This window comes from Martes martes (assembly GCF_963455335.1).
Source record: "Martes martes genome assembly, chromosome: 4".
Classification (NCBI taxonomy): Eukaryota; Metazoa; Chordata; class Mammalia; order Carnivora; family Mustelidae; genus Martes; species Martes martes.
Genome location: NC_137891.1, coordinates 93,435,330 through 93,451,474, shown reverse-complemented (window position 1 = coordinate 93,451,474; position 16,145 = coordinate 93,435,330).

Here is a 16,145-nt window from a genome sequence, read left to right as displayed (position 1 = left end):
CACTAGGAATGGACATGGCGCCTGTTCTTGCTAATGCGGCAGGTGGAAAAGCCTGCAGGGAAGGGCTTCTGGCAGAGACTCCCTCAGTCTTAAAAAATGAACTCAAGGAAGACACGATCTCTTTTTGCTTCAGGGTTTCATTGTGCAAGGATGTGGCAGCTGTGTTCCGACCCGGGAAAAAGGCCTGAGGACAAGTCCAAGAGGCGAGGAGGGCAGAGTGGAAGGAAAGGAACCAGCTTGCTGACGATGCTGTACAGAGCTTCCCCACCTCTGGACTGACTGACTGCTGTGGAAGGTACCAGACTCGGGCTCTGTCTCCCCTTTCTTATCTGTAAAGTGAGAAAACTGGTCGTAATAGCCATCTCCCATGACAGTTCTAGAGAGTAAGGGAAGACCACGCTTTTGAAAATTATAAGACTCTACACAAATGTCAATTACAAACGTAATTTCCATTAGTGCACTTGTATTTGGTTGGAATTAGACACATTGGGTTCGTACACACTTTCCTACAAAGTAAGCGACAGTGACAGTGAAGGCCATGGTGCTCTTGGGGCCTCCTCAGAGTGCTCCCACCTCGAGCCGTCTGTCCTAGTGGGAGTGCTCTGTCTCAGCATACCAGCCAGCCTCGGACCTCACAGACGGGGGCTCCCTCACCGTGCCTCCACTCACCAGGGTCCCCTGCAGCTCAGCTGGACAATAGGCCCAGAAAGCAGGGGCACAAGAGTGAATTCCACAGCCCAGAGCACTGCAGCTCCTCACCCCTTTGCCGTCTCCCACCTGTGGGGAGTGGGAGAGGGAGAAGCAGGCTCCCCACTGAGCAGGGAACTCGACGCAGGGCTCGATCCCACGACCCTGGGATCATGACCTGAGTAAAAGACAGACCTTAACCATGGAGCCACCCAGGCGCCCCAGAGGAGCCTCTTTTACTTCCTCGGTTACCCTTGAGGCTCACTTTTAATGCTCAAGTTAGCCCTACCCATTACCTTTGGGCTCAGCTCACGGATCCCACTGGGCAAGTGCCTGTGTGTGCACTGAGCATCGCAAGGAGCAGAGCCCCTCAGCCTGTCTGACTTTCAAGGGTAGACTTTCTACCTCACACTTGGCTGGGGGCTGCACTAGTTCTGTGCCAGACCGGTCGACACTGAGGCTGCAGGCGTCTTGAATATTATTTTATTATTCACTGCTTTGTTACTGCTCCATGATTGGTGCTGACTGTTGCTGGCTCTGGCTCTGCTCCCTGTGAAGAGCCTCTGACCAAAGGTGGCATCAGGAGAGACTTGGAGAGTTTACCTGGGGAAAGAGACACTTTACATCTGTGGGCGGCAGGGAGAGCGGTAAGAGGGGGAGACCAGATTGCAGGCAGGACCCACAATAAAATCTTAATAGTGAAACAATAAAACAATCCACTAAAGGAACAGGGGACACAGCCATCCACGGAGGGTGGGTGACCCATGGACTGTTGGAGAGTTGGCACCAGGGACTTCGGACTATTGTGACTAGATCTCCCCACACCTGTTTGCAAAGAGCCAGTCAGAACAGGCTGACGCAGGCCAGCACCTGGGTGTGAGAGCCAGCCCCTACCCCAAAGCACTCACAGGGACCCCTGGGTATGCCTCAAGGGACCAGCTCCTTCTCCTGCAAAACTGTGCCCTCACTGAAATCACGAATGGCTAGGGCCCCTGGTAGCGGCCACGTGACCTCAAACTGGAATCTCTCTGCAAACCCAGGGTCCCAGAATGGATCTGGCATCTCTGGGAACACAGAGGAACAGGCGTTTCACCTGTGTGCCCTTCTCCTAGACCTTGGGCTTCACAAGAACAGAGTTGTACTGTTATTCATCGGTGTACCCTTGGAGACGAGCCCCGAGCTTGGCAAGAGTCTGTTTTCATTGAAAGTTTGTTGAACTTAAAGGCCTAGATCAGGGACCCGCTCAGGGTCTCCCCTGCAGATCTATTTCAACTGTGAAAGCAGCCACAGAGAATTATGTACACAAAGGAGTGAGGTGATGTTCTGATAAAACTTTATTGTAGGGGTGTTGACACTTAAGTTTCATGTAATTGTCTCATGTCATGAAATATTATTTTGATTTTTCCCCCACCATTTAAAAATGTAAAAGCCATCCTTCACTTGTTGGCTGCACAAAAACAGGTAGCAGGCCAGATGTGGCCCGAGGGTTGTCATTTACTGACCCCTGGTCTAACATAGCAAAAAAGGCCCACTTCCTGATTCCAGTGGGAGTCTCTTAACAGCCATTGGGACGGGCGTAGCTCAAGAGTTGGATCACCCACTCCATTTGCCCACACACTCCACCCCCCTCACCCCCTCCGCACCCTATCCCCCCTATGGATCTATCTAACCTGGTCACTGTTCCGAATACCAGCGTGGGGGGTGGGCAGTCTCCAGGCTGCCGTGTTAATTACAGATACACTCTGGGGACTGTCGATTCTCAGTGAGAATTAGATGTGTGGTCAGACTCTCCATGACTTGAGCCTGATTTATCTTTCTGCACTCCCACCCATCACCAGTGCATTGAGGTCAGGGTGGGAGACCATAATTAGGGGGACACCAGAGAGAGACTTGGTAGCAAAGAAAGATAACAGTGGTCAAGAAAGCAATTTCTGGGATACCTGGGTGGCTCAGATGGTTAAACATCTGCTGTTGGCTCAGGTCATGATCTCCAGGTCCTGGGATCCAGCCCTGTGTCAGGCTCCAGGCAGTGGGGAGTCTCCTTCTCTCTCTGCTCCTCCCCCTGCCTGTCCTCTCTCTCTCAGATGAGTAAATAAAATCTTTCGAAAAAATTTTAAAAATTTAAAAAAGAAAGTAATTTCTAATGTTAGCAATGCTTCCTCTGGAAGCTTTACATTTGGGGGGGGGGCATTTTAATTGATCAGGCTCTTTCTGGTGCGTTGGTTCATTTATTTCTTACAAACTCATAAGGTGTAACTCACCTCCCCGAGGAAGCTAGAGTGCAGAAAGCTTAGGGAATTCACTTACTGTCACGCGCCGTCTGTGCAACAGAGCCGAGACTCGCTTTATCTGTCCATTTATTCCATAAGCCAGTTTTGAGGGTAGTAAATGTCACACGATGTGCTGGGCAGGAGGAATATCTTGGCTCTTGTCCTCGGGGTATGTCCATCCGGGTTCTCAAGCCGCCTGATCACTGACTCCCCCGGCGCTCTCCATAAGGACGAGTTTCAGAGCCAGCTTTCGTGGATTATATCCTGATCTACAGTCAGGGCAAACACCCCATGGGACACACGCCATCAGCCGAGCTCCTTGCCTCACCTCTGCCTGCTCACAATAGCGCCGGGTCTAGAAAAGATGGACTCCAGGCCTCTGAGGATGCTTCTTCTGTCCAGAGGACGTGCCCTCATGGGGGTCAATTCTAGAATAGGATCTAGGGGCAGGGCCTGTTGGGGAGCCCCAGGGAATCGCCTGGTCTGCCCGTGCACATTTGAATCTCTCATTCTGGAGGCAGAATTGCCGGGAAAGTTTCTCAAGCTGAGTTGGAATTTGGCACTGCTTTGTAGTACAGTGAGAAAAGCTCCCAATTTTTCCTGAGAAGACCCAGATTATGTGACCCTGAGCAAGTCACCTAACCTCTCTGAATTTTCATTTCTTCATCTTAGGAGGCAAGAGACCTGACCTGTTTATCCCACTGGGTGCAAACATTCCAAAGAACTGGCTGGGAGAGATGAGGGAGTACCCTCGCCTGCATGCGTCCTTCCCGCTCTAGGTCTGCCTTTGGCCTTGACCAGTCATGGCCTGGTGTGCGACGTCCTAGGTCGAGTATAGCAGGATTTTGCCCCTGGATGTCGGCATCACCTTTTGAGAAGAACCAATGTGTTCCAAAGCACCAGATGCCCAGACATCGGGCAAGATGAAGACAAGCCTCGGTTTTCTTCTTGCAGCCGAGCAGTGTTTGATGTGAACTCCCTGCAGAGGAACACAAATGAAAGGAAAGTCACGTTACATGACTCATAATGTCATAGCACCCCAGTTCCCAGCGCATTCTGTTGACAAGTGGTATTTGGGGGCCAGTTTCTGGCCTTTAGGTTAGCTTGTCACGTGTCCTTTTTTGTTTTCCAGGTAAACTCTTGCCGGCCTCCCTGCACAATTTGTGTTTGCCATCGGGTAAGTTCCATCTGGTGGGATCTACCTTTGGGGCTCTGTGGGTCCGCCCCCTCTTCCTACCGCAGACCCAGTGGAGGCTCTGCCCACCGTTTCCTGATTGGCTCTGTTTGCCCATCCCTCTACCCCGCCACTCCACAGCGAGCCTTGGCTAGGCCGTTTTCTTTCTAGTTGGGGGGCTTCTGTCTCGTTTCCATGGTTTCTTACCTCAGATGTGGTTTTTACTTTAATACTTAAATTATAATAGTTGATTGCCCCAAATGGGCTATAGAATTATTTATTTGCTCTGATGAATCTGTCTTCTGATCTAAGATATTAAATCCCTCTCTGTTTTGGGATTTACAGCCTAGCCGCTCTAGGTTCACAAAGCTTTTCCATTAAAGGTCTCTCTCCTCTGCCAATATTTATTGCTAGAGTCACTGTTTGCCCAGAAGCTACTGTCTGCGGCATCTTCTGGGAAATGGAATTTATGTCTCCTGGCACTGATGGGGGTGACGTCATTGAGGCACTGTTTACATCACCAGGTGGCGCAGCCCTGAGCTGGTCTCTCATGGATGGCAGAGGTGGGAGTGGGGAGGAACAGAGTGGGTTTACATAAACAAACATACGTACCTCTTCCTTTTCCTTCCTTCCCTGCACCTTCCGACCCACTACTTGTATGGACAGTATCATTGCATAGTTATGAAATCTATTAAAATTGACACCACCTCTATAAATTTGTATCAAGGGGCTGGGGTCCACAGTGGTGGAGGTGTAGGCAGGGGAGGGATGCCCAGCTTTTGTGTGGCGGGTGTCTGCTCAAAGGGCAATAAGCGCGCCTTCCCTTTGTAGCGAGTCACCCCTACATAAACGGCGTGACCCTCTGTTGACAGTGAGCTAACTAAGGGATGGAGACTCAGAGTCTTGCTAGTCCGAACGGGGATTCCAACCTAGCTTTTCTGATTTTTCTGACCCAGGGCTCTGTTTCCATGATCCCCTGGTTTGATGGCATGTGCTTGGTGAGGGGTGAGGGCAGGTGTCGGCCCCAGCCCCTCCCCCACCTGCCCTACATGAAAGCACCCCCCACCCCAGGCTCCAAAGCAAGCTGGCCCGGAAGAGAGACAGAAAATGCCTGAGCCGCAGTTCGCCCCCTCTCTTCTCTCTTTCCCTAGTTAGCCAGCCTTCTCCTACCACACTGTGTCTATTTTCTCCAGCGACTGTTGGTGCCTTTGCCACTTGCTCACCCCCCCATTCACTCCTCAACCTACTGCGCTCATCTCTCCTCCCCCTCCCCGCTTCACCTGAATTGACCAGTGAGCTCCCAGCTTAATGGACAGCTTTGGGCCTGGGGCTGACTTCCCTGGCAGGAAGACAGTGGCAGGCAGGGGGACCCGCTCTCGGAAGGGCCCCACGCTTGGTTGAGTGCTCCACCGTTGCTGCCTTGAAATTCTTAATGTGTTTTTTGAACAGGGATTCTAGATTCCCATTTTGTATCCGGCCCCACAAATTACACCGCTGATCCCGCTGGGTCTTTTAGAAGTTAACTTCTGTATCAGACATCATCCGTGGTCTGCATTCTCCCTCTGTTCCTCCAACAGATTTCCATTCTTTTCAGCCACCTTTGGAGACCCCTTGATTTCAGGGAGAGGCCATTCTTCAGCTACAGAGAATGAATGTGTTTGACTAAGGCAGTGATGGAATCTTAAGACTTTGGGTCCAGAATTGATATAAAGGTGACTACATGACCTAGAGAGGAAAGGGGGTAAGTAAAAGCTTGTTCTGGGAAAGCTTTAGTGTCCCTGAGAAAAAAGGACAGACTCAGCTGGCTCACTTTACTCTCTTGCCCATCCTCCCTCCCCCTGGTGTGGGTATGGATGCAGTCCCTGGAGGTGCAGCAGCCATCTTGTGACAGGAGAAGGGAATCCAGCATGCTGCCAATAGCAGAGAGAAAGAAAAGCACTGGGCTGCTGTTGAGGCACTGCCCCTCTGAACTTCCTACCATGCACCAAACAGACAAAAACAATAACATCAAAACCCTTATCTTCTAAGTCATTGCTGTGATGTTTTTCTCTTCTCCATCAAATTGACTGTTTTGTACCTGCTCTGACTTCCACTGCTCCGCATAATCTGACACTATGTTGTCTGTTCTCTCCACTTAACATGTTCTTCCTTTGGCGGTCATGGTACTGTGTCCCCGGATTTTCTTATCATTTCTCATATTCCTCTCCTTGGGTTGGTCCTTGATGGTAGGGTCTAGCAGGACTTGGTGGTTCATTCTTTCATTTGTTGTGAGGTATTTACTGGGCACTGCTGTGTGGCAGGCTTTATATGAGGCTTGGCAGGTTCAGCCCTGCAGACAGACAATGACACCCCTGCTCTCAAGCAGCTTACACTGGGGTCCTGGGCACTGCCCCAGCCACTGTCCACACACCTTCTGGGCAACCTCACTCACCTCCTCGGCATCTGCACATGCCACTGTCTCATTCCCATGCAGGACTTCACATTGACTTATCTAATTAAGCCACAGTCCACAGATGCCCCCAGAAAGGAGAGAAGAAGCTGACTTGCCTGCCCCTTGGTGAGTCAGTCATGAAATTGTCTCTACTCCATACTCCCAGCCAAGATATGAAGAGAAGACATGAAAGAGTTGGCTACCTTTTCTCCTACCTAAGCTCCAACTTTCTTTTTCTGCAACACTCACACATGTTGGGAGGTTCTAAAGTAGCAAATTCCCCTGACAGAATCCTGCCATATGTGGGGATTCTCTCTTTTCTTCTTTTTTTAAATTTCTTTTTTCTCTTTATAAATTTTTACTTGAAGTACGGTTGAGTGGGGGATTTTCTTTTATTTCCTAGCAAAGGTACTGAAAGTTCCCATCAGGTTTAACAGTTCCTGCACTGTTACTCCTGCCTGACCCTCACTCACGCACGACCTGGGCCAGAAGACGGTGAGAGAGGAAGTAGGAAGTGAAAATGTGTCAAAGTCCCCCCAGACCGCTCGTGAGGGAAGACTGCTGCTATTGATACTGCTGTGTTTTGAAAGTGTGGTTTATTTGGGAAAAGCTCAAAATGACAAAGCTTCAAATAAAATAGCAGCCCATTAATTCCATTTATGAGAATGCCCGGGGTATGACCGAATTGCTGTAATTCGAATGACTGAAAAAAATTGACTCACAGATGTTCTTATTGTTTGTTTATGATAACAAAAAAATGAGGACAACTTTTCTTACTGTTATCCATGTAATTCACTACATTCTTACATTAGAGGAGAAACACAAGGCCCTTAATTTATAAAGGGTATATTAAAAAAAAAAAAAACAAACACATTGCACATAATACTGAACAAGGAAACAACAAGCCCTCGCATCAGAGTTTGGTACAACAGTCTACAGATGATGAGCTGGGACTATAGTTCGGTGAGTGATGAACTTGACTAAGTGCAAACATTCAGAGCCTGCCAACACATATGGTAATCAAGTGAACGAAATATCTTAATACAAAATGATAAAAAATTAAAATTAATGTAAAAACATCGTGAGGAACGAAATATCTAAAATTTGCAAATATTAAGTATAGTCAGGATCAGTATTTTTTCCCAATTTTTTTTCTTTTTGCCTCTAATATGGCTCTTTAATATTCATTAAAGTGTCGTCTTGATTACTGAACTTTCTGGTTCCTCCCCAAATGTTATGCCCAAGACAAGTGCTTCATCTCATCCTGGGGTTTGCTGATATGGAAATGAGCTTCCCTGTGGTCCCCTGTGGGGGTTCGTGTAGGACAGTAACCCATCAGTAGAGCTTGGTTATCTTTGACCTGACCTCCCTTCTCCTGCCCACCCCTCACCCCTCAATCTAACATCTGAAGAGGGCCTAGAGTGTGGGTTTCTCTTCAACAAATATTTAATGGGCACCTTCCATGTGTCAGCACTAGAAGTCCAATGATCTACACATTGCCAGCCTCGTGGAGCTTACAGTTGGTTGATGGGGAACAACAACTCAACAAGCAGTAACAATGAAGTATAGTAGGGGCTGTGGTGGGGCAGGGGCACCAGGGGGATTAGGAGAGCCCAGGTTGCTAAGTCAGAGGCGGTGAGGTCCAGTCCTCGGCCTGAAGCTCAATTAGGAGCTGAGGAGGGGGAGGGGCTGAGGAGAAGGATAAGGCTCTGAGAGGTAACTTCATGCAAAGGCCTATTTGAGACTATGACAGAATTACAGTCAGGCTAGAGCTCTCAAAAGAGGAGTGTGGTGTGGAGAGAGTAAAACTAGAGAGGGAGACAGAGGGCAGGTTGTGAAGGGCTCTGTAAACCAATTGAAGAGTTTAGAATTAAGCCCCAGAATGATGAGGAGCCTTCGAAGCAGGAGAATGCTTGGGTTGAGTTCGTGTTTCAGGAAGACCATTCCAGCTGTGCAGTGAAGAATGCAGGAAGGTAAAACGACATCCAGAAGGCCTGTTAGGATGTTAGGGCAGCTCCTATGGACTGAATGTGTCATTCTCCCACCTCCCCTAGCCAAATTCATATGTTCAAACCCAACCCCCAGTGTGATGGGGTTTGGAGGTAGGACCTGTGGGAAGTGATTACGTCATGAGGGTGGAGGCCTCGTGAGTAAGATTAGTGCCCTTATAAAATAGGTCAGAGAGCTCCCTGGTCCCTTCTACCATGTCAGGACGCTGTGAGAAGGCATCTACCTCTGAACCATGAAGCAGGCTCTCACCAGACACTCAATCTGTCAGCACCTTGATCCACGACTCCCTGGCTTCCAGAACTGTGAGGAAACATTTGGGTCATTTATCAACCACCCAGTCTGTGGTATTTTCTCAATAGCAGCCCAGATGGGTTAAGTTAGTAATGTAGGGAAGACGTGTTGGTGGTCTGATTAGGGTGGGAGCTTGGGTTGACGCTTTTGTGCAAGGTCGAGTAGGTCTAATCAGCAGGATTGGTGATTGATTGGATGGGAGAGGTGACGGGGAGTCAAGGATAACATCCAGGTTTGTGATTTGTGCAATAGATTTTTCTTTTTTAATATCACAGTCTTAGCATCTAGCAACCGTGATGAACTTTATTTCTAGTTCTAAAATGTAACTCTAGATTTTCTATGGAGACAGTTAACACAGGCTGCAGTTAGGGGTCATTTGGTCCCTAACCTTCCTGTATATTGATGCTGTAGCAGGGAAAGTTCAGTGAGGAAAAGAGAAATGGCTCTTTGTATTGCAAGCAGAGAGATTTCACAGAGGGGATTAGGTGCCTCCAAGACTGTTAGGAAAATGGGGTTTTAGTGGAAGTCAGAAGAAACTGCTAACTTTTGGGTTCACCACTGCGGCCGTGGTCCTAGAGTTAAAAAGTTGTTTCCAGACAGGTCAGGAAACTGCAGAAAACCTCCGCTGATGATCACAGCTGTCCTACAGCAATGAAGGGGGTAGCTGCAGGGTGCCTTGAGGATTTTGTTAAATCCTCGTTTCGGCCAAGCACCCATAAGCCGCGGCCAGAAGCAGACCAACACAGCATGCTTCCCAGGCCATTCCAACTCCAAATCTTAAGCAAGTGTGTCTCACTGGCTGACTAGTTGTGTCCAGTGCCCCGGACAGAGAGGAGCATAAGATGACTAGTTCTCAGGCTTCCGGCCCCTGTAATAAAGGACACAGGTGGTAGAAATGAAAGCTGGTTGCAAAGGAAAACCAATAGCCAGCACAGTTTTGCCTTAATCGGCTAGCCTATGCTTCTGTATGTAAGGCAACCCAAAACACTTGCAAAACAAGCTGGACTCCCTTGAGTCCTTCACCCAGCCTTCTCCCCTATATACCCTGTAATCTAGAAGATATTTTCCAAACATATTTCCATGCCTTTGCACTTGTCCTACTACTCAAAAGTTGCTTTTCCTCTGCTTGTGAAGATTCTTCCCATTCCTCTCCCACTTAACGCCCTCCATGTCCCATACCTGCAACAGGCAGAATTGACCTGGATCTCGGAGTACTTTCTCTGTACCTGGTTCACCGTTCTATTAGGGCAACTTGTCCCAATGAATTTCAGTGTTTAGTCAAGGTAGCCATCTCTTCCAGTAGACATAAGCATCCCAAGATAAGAGACCAAGGACCCATTACAGTGCTTGGAACATAAAGGGTGCTCATTAAAGATTTATTAAATGCATGAAGGACTGTGTCTACCAGGTCACTCAGCATATGCACCTGAAGTTAAATGAAGAGCAGCCACCTTCAGAAACAGGCAGGCCACTTACTCCTGAAAAGGAGTCTAAACAGTGTTAGAACCTTGGAAGGATAGAAAGTGTTTATAAATTGTTTATTAATGCTAGCTCCAAGTTCTAAATTCTTTTTATTCTATTTATTTATTTGAGAGAGAGAGAGAGAGAGAGAGCAGGAGTGGGTAGGGGAGGGTGGAGGGGAGAAAGCAGACTCCCCTTGGAGTGGGGAACCTGCCACGGGGCTTGACCGAGGACCCTGGGATCATGACCTGAGCTGAAGACAGATGCTTAACTGACTGAGCCACCCAAGCTCCCCTAAGTTCTAAATTCTTATTTCCTATTAATGTTGACTTTTCCGCGTCTTTTCCAAGCTTTTGGCATCTGTCCTTGCTTCTGAAGTTTGCAGCGCTGTTTCCCATTAAAATACAACTCCCAGGCCACATTCTGGTTGCTCCATCACATCAAATTAATGTAATGATGACTTAAGCTGCTGGGGAAATGTGGGTCATTACATGTTGCTGACAGCAAACCCTCACAGTGACATTGCAGCAGGGACAGAGAATATCTTAATAAATGATTATTTATACAAAATCAGAGAGCTCTAAGGCTTCCTGTGTCCTTAGAGAGCCAATCCTTTTGTAACACAGAAATGGAGATTGAGAATTTCCCGTGATTCCTTAGCACAATGAAAAATTGGTAGCGAGTTCATCTCTTCCTTCTTCAGGTGGGGGAACCTCTAACGCGAGACCTCTGAGACTTGCCAGGACCCAGCAGAGTGTTACATGCAAAATAAGCAATTAACCAAATGTTCTTAAATGGGTGCACAGGTGTCCTGTTTTTTAAATCCCTCAAAGCCGATATTGCTTGGTTCCCTAAAGGACATGTACCCCAGGTGCCCCGGAAAGTCTTTGTTTTCCTTTGTAGCAGACACAGTAGACTGGTTGACTCAGCATCCATTTCTAACCTCATTTCTCTCATCCACTTTGCTTCTAAAGCCCAGGGAAGTGAAGCACTTTCTCGGCCACCCTCCCTTGGAAGTGACCAGGTGACAGTTTTGAAGTAAGTGAGATGTCAACAGATGCCTGCAGGAGTTTTCTGTGAAAATTTTGCTTTCCTGATGGAAGGGGCAAAGGAGGTACGTACCTTCCTTGCTCCCTTTTCTGTCTGGAGGGTGATGGTGTTGGCTGCACTGACATCAGCCTGCTTGGGTCTGTGGGGAAAGGCCAAGAGAATGTCAGAGATGTTGGCCGATGTGTGGAGAAGCCAGACTACCACCGGCACCATCTACCTCCTGGCGTCTCCTTCTGCAAGAGCCATAAACCCTTCTTTGTTTAAACCGCTGAGTTTCTACTCCTTGCTTCTAAGTGCTTTTCTGATATTTGCTCTAAACCAGCTGCAGAGTCTGGCGAAACAGGAGGGACAGGTCTGATGGATGTGACCATTACCCTTCGTGTACTTTGTAAGTTCATTTTATGAAGTCGCCACGTCACAAAAAAAAGGTTGTTTCAAGGAATACCTAAAATTTGAAAACGAGGGAAACCCAAAGCAGTTGCTAGTCTTACCTTGGCCTTGTCTGTCAACATAGTTTTGTTTTAGCTGCATACCATTAAGAGAATCCTAATTCACACACATGAGTGGTTGCGAATGTACAAGGGTGTTCACCCTGCAATTTCAGGTCAGAAAGTTTGAAAGAAGAGCATGACAGTTTCCCTTCAAGATGGAGTTAATACCAGCCTGTGAGACCCGCTCTCCTTCCTCAAGTGGAGAATGTCCAGTGTGGAGGGAGGGAGTCGGTGAACAGTTTCTTCAACCAAGGAAATCTTCATTGCTCAAGGAAACATCTAATGTGGTGAGAAACAGTTCAGATTCTGGAGGCACACTTTGTGAGTTCAAATCCTGAGACTACCCCTCGCTGGCTGAGTGCCTCTGTTTTGGTGCCTTCTGTTTGCAAAATGGGCACATTTAATGGTACCTACCTTAGAAGGTTGCAGATGGCTTACACCCACCCATACAGGTGAGGCTCCAGAATAATTTTGGACACATGATGACAACAACTGTTAGCAACAGTGAGATGTCCAGTGATGTCCCAGCTGCTCCATTGCCTCTCTCTGTCAGATATCTACTAAAAAATGTAAAATAGACAAGCCTACTTTGCTTGAAACATTGAATACTCCTCTCAGGTTCAATGTCTTTGCTGATCAGTTCCCCAAGATTAACCCAGACGCTTCATCTTGCCAAGGTAAACTCATTCAGCCTTTAAAAGGTAGAGAAGCATTCAGATCTTTCTATAGATGCTGAAACTGTAATGTGCAGTGATCATCGCCCTGCAACCTTTGTCCAATAGCTATTTTAAGACTAATTACTGTACTGTGATCTTATAAGGTGCTGGGCTAATGTATATATCACCTGGCATTTAATTTCTTAGGGCCCATATATGCTATAGTTGATACTCGTGTGTACGATTTTATGTAAATAGACATGGGAAGGCCTGTATTTAAAAAAAAAACAAAACCCAAACAATAATAATACAGAAGGGACCAGTACAGAGCCACGAAATTCTGAATCGACCAACATTTGCAAAATACTTATGGCAGGAACTATATACACAGAATGTATATAGCATGTACAGCTAGAAGCCCAATATAAAGATGCCAGTTGTTTCCAGTATATAAACATTTGGTGTGTGAAATATTTAACTGTGAATTTTTTTAATTAAGGAATTTTTAATTGTAAAACAAAATTCTAACTGAATTTCAGTCAAATATCTGTAGGCTTCTAATGTATCCCTGCATGATTGTAGTTGTCCCTTGGTCAGTTTAACAGTCTTCTGAATTATCCCTAAGATCCCTTCTGAAATTTGGGATTTTTAGTTACAGAGATTAAAGCATGAGACTTTACCCAGAACCCCCTATTTTGGTCATTCATCCGGGGACGCTGGCTCTTTATTCTCTACAAGGTGAGTCTAACCTTAAAACTTAGAGAATTAGAGACATTTCATAGAAGGGAGTTGCATAGCATGGGACTAATGTAAATTAATTAGGATGCTTTTGCCAGCAAGTGATCATAAACTCAATTCAAAGTAGCTTAACCTATTAGGTCAATTGCTATCTCACATATCATCAAGCATCGGACGGCAGCTCCTTGGTTGGTCAATTCAGTATCTCAACAGCCTCGTCAAGGACCAGGGGTTTTTCTGTACTTTCTGCTCAGCTGTCTTTACCATGTCGGCCATTTTTCCTTGTGGCCTCAAGATGGCTGCCAGAGCTCCAGTGCACTCCGTGAGGTTTAAGGAGCAGAAGTTTTCTCCTCCACAAGCAACGGTCATATGTGACCATATTTGTCTACAGCCATGTTCGGAGGTAGAAAGGAGATGGCTGTATTCTTTTCAGTTCTCTCAAAAGCTAAAAACCTTTCCCAGAAGCATCCCCAGAAGAGTTAGCCTCCAATCTCATCAATCAGAATTAAGTTACATATTCTTTCTTAAGCCAGTTCCTAGCAAGGGGAATAAAATTACCATGATTCGTCAGTTTATCAAGACTGATGTGCTGGGTCTGGGAATAGGGCCAAATTCAGGAGAGCCCATGGCCACACTGAGGAATGTACGTGTTGGAAAGCAAACAACAAAGTGGGACCCTGAGTGGGAAATCAAGAGTGTCTGTTGGAGTCTGTGAAGGATGGCATCCCGAAGAGAGCCAGAAACATTGTCTCCTGCCTGTGTGCTGTCTCCCCTCCCCCGGCTGGGTGGGAATGGGAGCAAAGACCCAGGAAGCAGTTAGGACAATACAGCTACATTCTGCCTACACAGAGCCCAAAATTCCAATAGAATTGAAGATTCAATTGATCTGTTTCACATGGCTTTTAGAAGTTGTTACACTGGTGTTAACAATTTCATTTTGGTTTGTTGTGATACTGTTGTGCGCGGGAGACAGGTGTTAGGTGCATAAGAAATGTGAGCCAAACAGCTTTTCTTTTTATGATGTTTTGTTTCATGTTTTGCTATCATGAAAACATTTATAAATCTGCTCCAATTATGGACCCCCTCCACAGAAAAAAGTGCACACAGTCACTTTCATGCAAATTTTACAAATAATTTTAGGAGAGATTCACTGATGCCCTGTCACTCATTCATGGGCTCCAAATTATAGCCTCATGATATCACTGATTGGTATGGGGGGAAAAAAGTAGTGTGAGGAAATAAGCAAAACAAAAGAGCAAAATCGGGAAGTCTGATGGACTTTTGTTAGCTATGTGGCCTTATTTGAATCTTTTTTAAAACCTCAATTTGACCTCTACAAAATGGAACTACTGGAGTTATTTTCAAAACCAAGTGGATTATGTATAAGATTGTTTTACATTAAATAGCACTTTACAAATGTTGGCTTAAAACTTAATTGCTGATAAGTCCAAACAGCATGGTGGCTCTCGCTTCCCGATTGGAGTTACTGAATTCAAAATAGTGCACTCCGTGAGGTTGAAGGAGCAGAAGTTTTCTCCTCCACAAGCAACGGTCATTTTCAAACTCACAGATTGAACCCAGTACCCTTTTCCAGCAGCTGGTTTGAAAAGAGGCATTAGCTAAAACATCCCTAAGGCACTGCCAAGCACTACTCCCTGCTGGTGAAGTCAGGACATACCAATCCTGAAAAAGGGAGAATGCAACAGTCTTCTAGACGCCCCTCCTCCGCCTGTCCTACGCTAGCAGCCACCCCGGACTCCTCATTACCCATCACCACTGGCACCATCCCTGCCCTTCCTTGGTCCCCTGCTGTGGACCCGCTCCAAGCCCCTCCCACTCTTCCAGGCAGGAATGCCAAGTCCGGTTTTCTCACCATGGCATCCATCTCCCATTCTTTACCGTACATTCCCCATCCTTCCTTTCTCTCGGTGTGAGAGGCCCAACTTCCTCTCTTGTTTTTATAACATTCCTCCTTTCCATGCCCAACTGCCTTGGCAGCCGCTCCTGCACCACTGAATGGCAAAATGCCCATCAGCGTTTTCCCAGGGATCGATGAACGAAGAGTTACAGAGAGTGGCAGACCGTTGGAGGCAAACAGAGCTGGCTCCTGCCCCCGGAGGGCACGCGGACAGATGCACAGAGCGCTTCTTGCCTCTCCCAGGACGTGCAGACAGTTGACCGCGGGAATTAGGAGATTTTGCTGGGTGACGAAGAGCATCAGGACTGCACCCACACGTACCTGTGATAAAACAAGAAAGAGAGAAAAAAATCAGCTGTGCCAAAGCTGTAAGGTTGCTGCTGCCGGTACAGCTGCCCCCTGGGGGCCTGGGCCCCATATTCCTCTGATATGCCCTGGGCCCATGCCACCTGCCTCTTAGCTCCACCTGCTCAAATTGGTTGGGTGACAGGCTATACATGAGGGGCTCTAGGACTATCAGAAGGGCAGGTTCTCTGTGTTTCCATGACTTCACAGCTACATTACAGCGCAGCATACCCCCTCTCCCCTGCCACCGCCACGTTTGAACTCTACGGTTGTGGAGCAGGGAAAGAGAGAGGGCCCAGTTCCTAGTCTCTTCCATGGCTATCAACAACCCAGCCCCACACTCATCAAAACAAGACCCTGAGCAGACAGGGCCTCCTGACTCATGCTTGCTTCTTGCTCCGCAAACTCCCAGGGCCCTGCCACATGTATCAACAACAGTTGTTGGAGAAACTGATGCCAAGAGACCTTTCCGGTGTCCCACGCATCCACACGGTGGCTGATGTCTGGAGGTTTTGGGCAGAGGGCAGATCAGCCAGACCAGGCTATCCAATGAATGGTGGGCTAGAGAGGAATCCCTTGTCAAAATTTTGCTTGAGTTTCCAGAATCAAAACTCACACCCTTG